The following is a 12,831-nucleotide window of genomic DNA, read 5'->3' as shown; positions in this document are numbered from 1 at the left end:
TCTTCTTCTTCTTCTTGTCGTTCGCGACTACACTGTCAGACCAGTAGCCTCGATGAAAATTGTAGTTTGCCGCAGATCCTAAATGCCTCCATACAGTTTGTGGTGGATTGAGGTATCTATCGGCCAAGTCGCAGCTCGCTCCTGGTCATGCCTTTTAAATCTCTGAAGAATATGCTCTGCAGTCTGATCTTCTTCACCACATGTCTAATTATGATTAACAGAAACCAATGTTATATATTTTGAAGATATCTCTTATGATATTTTTGTGCATCTTAAAAAATTATGTATAAAATAAAAAAAAAATGAAATTAATACATTATTCAATATCGTTGTAAAACATATTTATCGTTTCAACATGATGAAATGCATTTCTAGTACAGGAGCTATTACCAATCAAACTCTGTAATACCCCAGTCACACATACGGCGCGGATAGCTACGTCCAGCTACGGATAGAAACGTAGTAATCCGTATCGATCCGTACCTGAGTTGTACGGATTGGTACGAATTGATACAGATTACTACTTTCAGGTATGGTTCAGGTACGGATCGATACGGATTACTACGTTTCTATCCGCGCCGTATGTGTGACTGGGGTATAAGGGACTGTCGAAATACTGATAAAATACCACAAGAAACTAACTACCCAGTAAAATAAACACTGCGTAGCTATCTAAGCCAACTTTTGACCTACTTAAACTACTTAAAGAACCAATAAAAGTTGTGAAACCAGTGAAAACAGCGGGACTTGACAGAAGTGAATACATGCATACTTTTGATTGGCTGAAAAAAACATACTGTTTCACAAAAGTTCCGTTACATTTCAACAGAATATTACAAAGAGACAGTAGATACTGTCACTAATGACCACAAATGATTATTGAAGACAGACAGGAACGGAATGTATACACGTAATATTGGAGTTTCGCCTGAATATGAAAATGAAAGTTGCTTCTCTGATCTTGTTTCTTTTTCTCACTGAAGCTTTTTCTGATACTGTTACCGATTGTCTGTTTTGTGCAAAACATTGTATCCAGTTATCGTATAAGTAATGAAATAACATGATTCACATTTACATTAACATGGACTCCCCAATAATTACAATACAAAGGTCATTTAATATATTCATTACCATGTATGTACTAGGGATAGCTATTGTGATAGTGGTTGTTAAATATATTCATAGAATGAAAACATTGCAAGTATTCTTTACAGGGTATAAGACAACGATATATAATTTAATACATTAAATGTCGTACGTTTTGGTGTTTTCCATTAACGTTTACAAACCTTGTAACGTCCTTGATTTAAGCTTACATCAAACAAATTGTGTATGTGCTGTACGGAAACTGTAAAGGTTAATATTGTTGTATCACATCACGCAGAAACTGCATTAAAAATTTCTTGAGTGTAGGCGGTTGCGTTCCTTGAATGTTACTTTTCATATTGGACTTTTTAAATGCCATAATGAAATAACATAATCATATAATATTTTCAGGTATCTGTGGTAAGCTACAGTCAATTTTTTTTTCAAATATTTCTTTACTCATCTAGTGATGTATAGGCTGTACTCAAGATGGCGGACAAAGTGGCGCCTCTAACAATGAACATGGAGAGTCATCAGCTGGAATATTTATTGACTGCGGCTGGCTGATCTGTCTTACATTATCACATTGAAATGACACATCATTGCATGTACAGGACGTTGCTCTAACAACCATTTTAACGTTTTGAGAAAACTGTTTACAAAGTTTTATATCTGCTTATTTCCTTTATGTCTTTGAAAAACGATGGAAAAATATCTATATTTTCCTGTTTTAATTCTGACTAATAAAATCTGTAAGAATCACCTTTGGAAACATAGAATGCAATCAAGCAAAATGATAGTAGATTCGGTTTGACCGAGTTCTTTCATGACAGGTAATGAAAGTGCAACACCCCTCCCGACCCCTAGCACCGGCATAAGCGGAACTGTACTACATAGATATTGAACAGACTCCGTGATAACAAAGGACCAGAATATATAACAACAATGAATTCAAGTTAAAAAGACATTCAGATAAAAGCAAATTTGTAAAAAGATACAAAAATGTTTAAATACGACGGCTCGGTAAATGTAATGACTAAGCTGCAGCTTTTTCAATAGAAATTAGAGCAATACTTCATTTAAATTTCACGAACATAGAGCACTTCTTCACAAAAGCATTCTACATTAATTTAAGTTACCAATTTGAAATTATATATACAAATCGTGAATATAAATGAACGTAAGAAAAACTTTAAATGACTTGCCTATGACTAGGAGCCAAAGATAAACTTTCCGTTGAACATAATGGTGCATAGTCCCAGTTATTTCGACGTCCGCCAGGGTACATATGTCAGTTCATTATATTGATTTGTCTGTTGTAACAAACAACAACATCTGACATACACTGAATATTGTGCAAGACAGATCATTATGCGCTTTTTCACGATATTTGCTGTTGCACAAGTCGCCTATCTTTAGTTTGTACATTTTTCATTTGCAGTGCTTCGGCCAGTGTAAAAAGACCATAACCGGACCAAGGAATTGCGTGCCCTCTGTATTGTTTAATCCATGAAGACATAATAAAGTATTCGGAACTGTCTGCAGAGCACTAACAAGATATGCTTATGTATGATAATATTTATGATTTCGCATTTTGAAAGGTGTGGTTAATAGAGCTGTATAGCAACGGTCAGATATATCCTAAAACGCGTTCGTAATGAGCAAAGCTTCCGAGTAAGGACGATGCTTTTCCAGTATTTTATGTCCAAACCAATTCATATAATTTATATAAAAGCTGATATTGCAGTTTTCATAAACGGCTATTATGATGTCAAGTGAAACTATAATAACACATTTATAATCAGGACTGTCATTGATCTCCAGTACAAATCGCAGATACTTCCCCAGATAGCATTACCTTAACAACTGTTAACCGAAGTAGCAAACCGTAGCATCATAACCATACAATGCATGTGCCGCCAAAAATATAGTTATGCCAAAGCATTTAAGTCAATGTTTTTCTTTTACTACTTTGGAAATGGATAAGGCTGTGTGATCTTGAGAAATACCCCAAAACTTTTGAAGGTGGTGACAATGCTGACTGTACCTATATGATGAAAGTTTCGTCTGACTTAATAGCAGCTTAATATGGAAATAGCACAACTTGCTTTTTCACATTTGATATATATCTTTATTTCTATGACATGGAAGTACCGTTACTAAACTTTCTAAATTGAAATTATAGTTAAAGCTTAAAGTCGTACACCTATACACTTCAGGAAATACTTAATAATGGCTGCGGAGTAAATCTTGTATTACAAAAACTATATTTAGAGATTATGACGTTTGCATAATTTAGTTCTTTACGAAAAGGTGTGTTTAGCTTTATCAGCCCCTGTAGTAAATGGAGATACTCTTGTATTTAGCGCCAGCATTTGTATGTAACTGATAATCGAATGAAGGTGAATATGTTAGAATGTTTACAAAGATATTATTGGACCTAAAAACAAGAGCAAAATTAATAATAAAATTACCATTGCGAGCATACATGTCTGAAATGCTATATCGGGTGGTCGTTATTTACCCAGGCATTTAGAAACCTATCATTATCTATTTTTAATTACAAAGATAGTTGTCTGAAAAAAAAGCAAATACTATCAGGTAACATTCAAAATATTACTATGTTCCAAAAAATATAAACACGTGTTTCCAGTTCAGCGAGATTTGAGTAGAAGATACAAATGTGTGATTCATTGTTACCAGACAGAACTCATTAATGTGCATGCATGCACTGTATCAATCCCACCCAGTTTTATAGGCAATTCCCATCTGTTATTGTGATTAGATAGGATGTATAGCATTGCATAACTAAATATCTGTCCATGTTTTTGTAATTAATCTTCAATTATTATATGTCAAAGAAATGTTAAAAACTTAATTATCGCTTAATCGATACTAGAGAACTCCTTAGATACTCTCATGACCTGCACCAAAACAATTAAGTCAGAAACAAAGTAAATTGCACAGAACTATAATGTGTTTTATAGCGGGAAAAATCTAGATACATGCACTCCTTTGCATGAAGGATTCTAAACAGGTATCATTGAACCCGCTATTTATAACATGTCACAAAGCAATGCACCAACGCCGTGTAGTTCTATCTACAACAATAAGGTGGAAAATATCGTGTTTGTAGAAGTTGAATTTTAATCATAAAGCATGTAATACATGATACTGCTCAACCAGGGTACATTACGCCTAGCTGTATTATGACGATGCAGACATTAGAATATGGTGTTTGACATTATCAATGTCGATCTTTCTTCATTGGATGGGCGCCACCATGTAAACTGGATGCCAGTTGGAATAGGCGCTCATTTACGTTTATGTAGTTCAATTACGCATGTAAATTTCTAGAAGTTTCCTTAGCCCATTCATGTTTTAATAGATAACTGAATATATCTCCACAAACGGTACAGTGTAACATTGAAATATCGATCAGTTTCACGTGAGCATAATTTGAAGAAGGGATTGTGATAATTTGACACAAGACCATAATACAAACAAAACCATTCAAGACCACGCCCAGTCGTATCAAAATGTAGAAATATCATATAAACCACGTCTAACTATTTGATGAATTTCAACATAAACATTGAAATTCAAGAAATGTAGTGTGACGTTTTGTATTGCGCGTGTTATACGAGTACTGTTTGGCTGAAGTAACTTGTAAAATTAAATAATTTGTTTTCTAGACGTGACCAACATATTTTAAATATGGCTGGCATGAAATCATTTTACCTGGTGCAAAGCTGGTGGAAGGTATTTGGATCTTACATTAAAACAAACAAGTGTCCCCTATATATTGCGCATGTCCTGTTTTGTTAGATGCAACAATGCCATACCTTTAATCAGGTATAAGTAATAATAACCGTTTATTACGACAGAAGACATACCTTGTACTATTTAGTAAAGCTTTATGTCATATTTACACCATCCCGTCTTCAATACGCTTCTACGAGAATTATTCAGCATTCTTATCTGGATAAACATGTTTAAAGGGGCTTTACATACAATGGCGCTACAGAGGGTGCCAGTTCATTCACTACCAGTGCAGACATTAATCAAAATGATCAAAGGTACAAAGCAAGAGAAATATAGAAAAGTTCTAGATAAATGCATGTCCGCCTAACCTAGGCTAGCTCGTTTTGGATAGTCTGTTGTTGTTGTTTTTTTTTTTTTCTTTTTTTCTTTTTTTTTTTTTTGGGGGGGGGGGGAAGGTGTTGTTGTTGTTTTTTCAATGCAATCGTTTAATACCACTAATATGTGTGAAACCTACCCTTTATGGGCATTGCTTGATATGTATCCAGCCAGAACTTGACGTTTTAGTTATTTAATATGGAAATGAAAAGGTTATTATATAAAAGTGTGTCAAAACACTCTATTTGTTTGCAAAACACGGAAAACCCCGGCACACAGGTAATGTCTTATAACATGTAAGTATGTACTATAAATATCACCTATGTTTTTTTTTTTGGAATTATCTTTTTATTTTCTTATCAATACAGTTGAGCATGAAATGCTTTACGTAAGCTTTTACGATGATTGCATGTCTTTCAGTTGTCTGTCTGCCCGTCAGTCTTAAACATTGGCTTATATACACTCATCTATATTTTGAGAAACTTGATTATATGGCGAAGCCATCCAGTTGATTTACGTAAGGTCGGTGGTTCTACCAAGGTGCCCGCTTGTGACGAAATAATGCATATGAAGGGGCACCTGGGATCTTTCTCATCCATCAAAACTGGAAAGTCGACGTATGGCCTAAAATTGTGTCGGTGCGACGTTAACCCAACAAAATAAAAGCAGATATCGAACACATTAGTTATGGACAAATAGGTCTAACAGTTCAATGTAACAAATACAGATATATCAACCTACCGTATGTAACTATGTAACCTTTATACCCTTTATTACACATGACACATAATCTACAAAAGTGCCGAAGTAACTAAAACACTATTGGCCAATTTTAAATTTATTAATTTGTCTATTGTGGTGTTTGTTTAGGTACGAACGTATATCCACTTTTCCTGAGCTTTATACTATTGCTTTTCCATTAGTTAGTGCTATAAAAAAGGCCAAGATACGAAATACAATAGTTTGATTGTATCTCGTTACGTCACAATAACAGTGATGACACGTTTATGATGAAATCATTCGATCACTTAGTGCACTTTGTAAGTATTGTATAGAATCCGTACCTATGTTTCTTATCGAAACATGGACATAAAGTTAAATAATTAAGAGTGCATACAAAAGTCCATATATTTCTCTAAAATGGATATTTTTATAATATTTTTACCAAAAATGCTTGGCCATTTTGATATAAAAAATAATTTATGACAAAAAAAATATAACTCTACTTGGATGTATAGAGCAGAAACCTAAAAGGGGCATGATATAGCTTCTATTGCATTATATTCTTTTTGGATTTATTTAATTTTCATTTTACATTCAACAGCGATAGGGATTCATAAACAATGGTCGAGTATACTACTGTTCGCAAAACAAACATAGAAAAAAATCTGGAACAGTCCGATACACATCGAATACATGCTGTTACAGAATGCAAATATTTAAGCTCTCGACAAGATCCGAATCCAGAGCCACTCACACTTGAGACAAAAATTACCACTTCAATATAAGAACAGGTTCTGTAGATCAGGCAGGGTAGGTTCATCATTATTTTCTACCCGACTTCTTTACATCATGATCAACTGGAACAATTTTGTCTTTCTAGTGTCATTTTTCGCCATTTTACCTTCTGTATCATGCCGTGTTGGCGGGACGAAGAAAGACCAATACGACAGCTGCTCTACTAACTTTACATGATATATTGACAATTAAAGGTAGCCAACTTGACAAAGTTTGTCGATTTTCAATTGGTGGATATGAAATTGTCGTTCATGTGCCCTTTATTTGTCAAGTTGCCGTGCCCTCAGCACTCCGACACGATAGCACGATACCTTCTGTATTTGCAGAGCTATCGTGCTGTCGTATTGGCGTGGTGAAGTTGCAAGACAGACAGCTCTCTCAGACTCTGTTTAGTGTTAACTATTTTACATTTCAGCATTTCTTTGATATTGTCATACGAGACACGTAGGACTATGCTGCCTTGATATTTCTCTTCTTTCCAGTTTCCCCTATTGATGTTTCCTTTGATAAACTAGCCGTAATGTTACCTTTTATGAATATATGCATGGTTTACACTCAATGATAGAGTCTGGTATTATTTTACTTGCTTCCAAACGATTTTTCTGTACATGAATACTGATTATAACCGACGTGCATTTAAAGCAAACAGCTGGTGGGGACTACTTTTGCATAGAACATGGAATTAAGAGTGAGGTTCTAACCCAATTAAATGTGTTTTACCAGCGCCCGTGGTTCCCAACTTTGCCTCGTAATTTGTTTATTTTGTTCTCGCTTTATTACATTGTCTTTGCACATATTTAACATATACGTCCATAAATGTTCTGCTGTAGGATTTTGCATTTAGAATCAGTATTCTTGAAACATGTTCGTTATAGATCTTTATAGTTGTTTTCCTTCCAAACACGTATAACAGATTCCTGCTTAGAGTTCATGGTAGCCCTAACACCTACCTTGTTTACGTGCTCATAACTTCGTGTCTACACACTTCTCATTAAAAATAAACTGACCTCTTTATAGGCGATAAAATATAGTTTTCACTCGTGTATAATATGTGTAGTTAGCTGAACACGGAATGGCAGGAGCATGAAAAATCCGGATATTTTTCAAACTGCCCCTCGTATGCTTTTTCTGCTCTTATATGTCTTACAAATTCGTGTTCAAGTTCAAAAAGTACGATCATACATCTTATAATTGCTGTAATACGTGTAATTTAACCATGTGATTAAGAAAGTCATTGCATCATCTTCCTTTAAGTGTGGATTTATCTAAATTTATTTTGTTTGTTAATTGTTGGAATTCCACAGTATAAGGTTTTTTGATGTCCTTGACATTCTAATGGTAGAGATTGGGGATCCACCTGCTGGCAGTTTGAAACAATTTAAGTTAGAACTAGAACATTTATGCACCAGATTCTCAGAGCCTGATCCACAGCCCGTGTAGCTGTATTACCTATGTCACTTACTAGTTATTGATTTAGACGCAATTAGCTTTTATTCTACATAAATGTACATATAGTTATATAAACATGTATTGCATCTGTATGGATAGGATTAGAACAAAATACAATATCTGGTATATTTGTTTTATTTCGTTGGTATTGCCCTGATCTTTAAGATTTTACCAATTATGGAATATCTATGGTTGAAAAGAATATAAAATTGAAAATGACCAAAACTCGAACGATAGAAATGTTTTACAAAATTAGACGCAATTGAACTGTGTACCCTGAGCCCATATTATAAAGATTTTCAACTTATGCAACTGAAGAATAAACCGATAGTACACAATGCCTTTTTCTAGTGCAAAACTAGTATGGAACTAAAGATCTAAAATCCACCATTGCTGCGCGTAAATAGAATGAGAGATGAATTTCCTTGTAATATTCACGATTCGGCTCATCCCACCAATCGCATTTGAATATTCGTCTTATATAGGGTTTATCAAAAACAATCATGTTGGTATAGCCTCGATGCCGTATTACCATTCATTATATTTTATAGGAAGATGGTTGTTTACTTATGTCCATGGTGTGCAGTTTCTTTTGAAATATTAGCATAGAAATTACTGTAAGATAAGAGAGATTCACAGCAGTCCTGTATGTTTCCCATTTGAAAGTTGTTTTCCCATGGGCATGCAAACATGGGAAAGTCAAGATTTCTTTGCTTGTCACTGCTTTAAAATGCAGTAAATTGAAAATTTAAAATATGCAATAAATAAAGCTACACACCTTTTAATTTGACGCAAATAAATGTTTGCTGTAGAGTACAGAAGTACTTGCTGTTTTTTGCCAGTTATTGGCGTAGAAAAAAATAATTGGCGGCCATGCTTACATATACAATAGCCGCATTTTGTAACACAGCTGAGCACACACACTGACAAATAGTCGTATGGTAAATATTGACAAAGATACAAACACCAGTTGAAATATAAAACGTTTAGTAACATGGACAGTGGCACAGTGGTTACCAAATTGGACCATACGTCAGCGATCTTCGTTCGATTCCCAGTAAAGGTAAACATCTATCCCGTAGCATGCATTTCCATTACCGCCCATGAACAGGCTCAATCAAACCGGCCTGCAACATTTTCATTTTTGTCGTCTTGAGCGACCTGTGGAGTTTCTACTTTTTCTATTTTATATCACGGCTGGTGTTCAGTGTTTGGTAATCTATTAAACTGGTAGTGTTTATGGCAGTAACGGCTAGTCTGAATGCCGGGGAAGTTATATGACACCTGCCGTGGGCTCGACTGGAAGTAATTTGTTCCATGCATTCCAGGTTTGGATTTTAATCGATTACCCACGCTAAACAAGAAACCTCCCTCAAGTATTGTTAAGTTTTCTTACAGTTCCGATAATTAACGCACAAACTGTTTCTGCCAATATTACGAAACCCGAGAAGCCAACATATAATGTATTTTAGTCTTGTCCTGAAAAAAGTAGTAATTACCAAACTATATTTTTCTCTCAAGCATTATCTAAATACAGTACTGCCACCACCTGCTCATTGAAAACGGATACATAATAACAGTTTTCCGAGAAATGTGACAAATAAACAACCTTTTTCAGATTGTCTAGTGACTTTGACTTCTGGTAAATTCCCTCGTGGCATGAAATATAATATATAGCATACATTTAAGGAATTCGATTTTTTGACAGGTGTATAGTTATTGTGCTATAAAATATTTATAATAGCTGTAATAATTTTCCAGTTTTATTCTGTAAGTAACCAAGAAAAGACGGTATATCTAGGGTCTATATAAGGCATAGACATCATGTAAAAGCGTCTATGGGAAACATTCTTTAACGTTTTATTATGATTCCTTTTCTATACATTTGATAATGGATCCAGTGTAAATATTTTGTCATCTAAAATGTTTTATTCAAACATAAATGCTGCACAGAAGAAAGAATTTTCTACATCAAGTTGAATATTAACATTATTTTGCATTGAAGACGTCTATTACGCCACGTAAAACATTAATCCTGCATTGAAGACTTTCAAGACGCCAAGATAAACATAATTGTTGTATAGGAAACATCCAAGACGCCAAGCTAGACACAAGTGTTGTCTCAATGAAATCGAGCCTGCAACATTTTCGTTTATGTCGTGTTGGGCGACCTGTGGTTTTCCACTTTTTTTATTTTATTGTATAGGAAACATCAAAGACACCAAGTGTTGCTTACATGACTTCCGAGATGCCAAGATAAATACAGAAAAAAATGTTTTACGCCAGTTGAGACGTAAGTACTGCATTAAAGACTTCAAGGACGCCAAGTTTTAGTTGAGTGTTGAAAAGAAAGCTTCCAACACGTCAGATAAGACACTGATGCTTCAAAGACGCCAATTAAGATATTAGTACTAAACAAAAGACTCCGAAACATAGAACCAAGTCAAACATTAGAGCTGCATAGAAGACTTTCAAAACGCCATTTTAGAGATAAGTTCTGTATAAAAGACCTCTAAGACTACAAGTTAACAATAGGTCTGCATAAAAGACTTTCAACACGTCAGGTTAGACATACGTTTTGCAAATAAGACTTCCAGCACGTCCTGTTAGACATCAGTTTTGTTTAGATGACTTCCAACACGCCTGGTTAGACAAATCGAGACACACAAAATGTATTTATGGCAAATGTAGCGTAATTTGTAGCTATATTACGACACTTCTTCGGAGTGTCATGTAATAGAAATTATGTCGGACATAAGGGTTGAATGACCAAAATGCTGAACATGCCAAGTACACGTCAAACTTTCAATGTAATTTAGTACAATTGAACATCAGTAACACTATCTGAAACGGTTTGGGTTTCATACCGTTACTTTGTCTGACCAAACAATGTGAATTTGCTAAATAACAAGATAACAATAATAATTTTGTCTTTTGTTAAATAAAGATAAAGAATCACAAATTGAACACAATAAAAACAAAGCAAAAATAAAACGATCCAGCTTTAAGTTGACGTTACATTTATACTGTGCTAGTTCCTTTTTATGCTTGTTTTTCAAGGGTTTGGGGCCATTTTAATAGTATTTCAGCTATGCAACGGCAATTAACCAAACAAGTGTTTCTGGATATTTACCAGTACTAACCTTTTTCCCGCAGTTAACTTCCAACTTATCCACATAAATCAGAAGTTGGAGTCGTATGTTGTCAGACATAGTGTCATTTATCAAACTGTCACGGAGAACACATATGTCTCGTCTGGGAATAGAAGTCATAACACGGCATTCCGTAGATGTCCGTTTTCCCCATTAAGCTAAGCATGTGGATCCCCTTTTTTATCATTAACAGGAATCATAAACAATTAAATAATGGTATATATTATTATCCTTAGGTTTATGTGACTCGCCAGTACATAATTTGTGCTATTGACCTGACATTAAATTGTTCAGGGCTTGAATCAAAAGATAATAGGTAAGGGTAGATTACTCGGAAGCACAGATTTTATCTTTTCATTATTTTTCCGAAGTCATGTGATTAAAATGTTATTGAACTGGTTGCCGGTCAAAAGTCTATATGTCATTTCATCTCAATAGTTAAATGCACTCTATCTTAGCACAAATGTCGTAATCAAGAAGTGGCTGAATTAACCATTGTAAACGAATTAAAATAATGTTTAAAAGTAGTCATTATTCTTATCTATAATATTCTTGATTATAATAGAGTAATGAATTTATATGTTTCTAGATAATGAATTTATATGTTTCTAGTCGGCAGCTATTATGATAAATGTAAATATTTACACATGCATTATGTATGGCAATTATTGTTTAGTCTGGAAGTTTTTCATTATTGAAGATGGATATTTGGTTTGTTTAAACAATTATACGCATATTATCAGTCTGCGCTTTCAATTAATTAGTTAATGTTTGCGATATGTTTGATACCTAACTGTTGATGCTGTTACCCAATACTACAGTATACTAGAACAAGTATCACACTAAATTAGACTTCTTTCCTTTTTGTTACATGCATAATAGTTTATTTAAGTCGAAACTGTTTCTATTGCCTGTAATGTGAAAACAATATTAAGGCGACATTTTTACTTAAAATTTTACATGCAAAGGCGTGGGGACTATAATGGTTGTTTTTGGCCCCATCTCGGAACTTCAAGAAATTGACCCGAATAATAGATCAAGACATTTTTTGCCATAAAACGAAACATTTAATTAAATACCTGAAAGATGGTTTCCATAGCAACCAGTCTACATTAACATCTGAAAATTGCAGTTCTACACAAATTCATTTGTGTTTGTAGCATATACGTTAATTAATCGGGAAAGAGTTTAATACATATCATTATTTCAATGTCTAAATGATTCATTTAATGTTGATTTGTTTCCGATACTATGGTTACCGAAGGTTGAAACTGTCAACAGCAGCATTATAACGATATTAATACATTCCCAAGTTAACTGTCGTTCATTGTAATATTACTTTAATCTAAAAAATTTGACATTTAATCATTTATTACGGAATTAATCAATTGAATACTCCCATTCTTCCATATATTGCATTTTAATCTATTCTTCTTCTGTTATATCTGGATTTGATACAGTGTCACTTGAACCAACGTCATTAAGT

This window comes from Mercenaria mercenaria, chromosome 15 (assembly GCF_021730395.1).
Source record: "Mercenaria mercenaria strain notata chromosome 15, MADL_Memer_1, whole genome shotgun sequence".
Lineage (NCBI taxonomy): Eukaryota > Metazoa > Mollusca > Bivalvia > Venerida > Veneridae > Mercenaria > Mercenaria mercenaria.
This window is presented reverse-complemented; position numbering follows the sequence as displayed.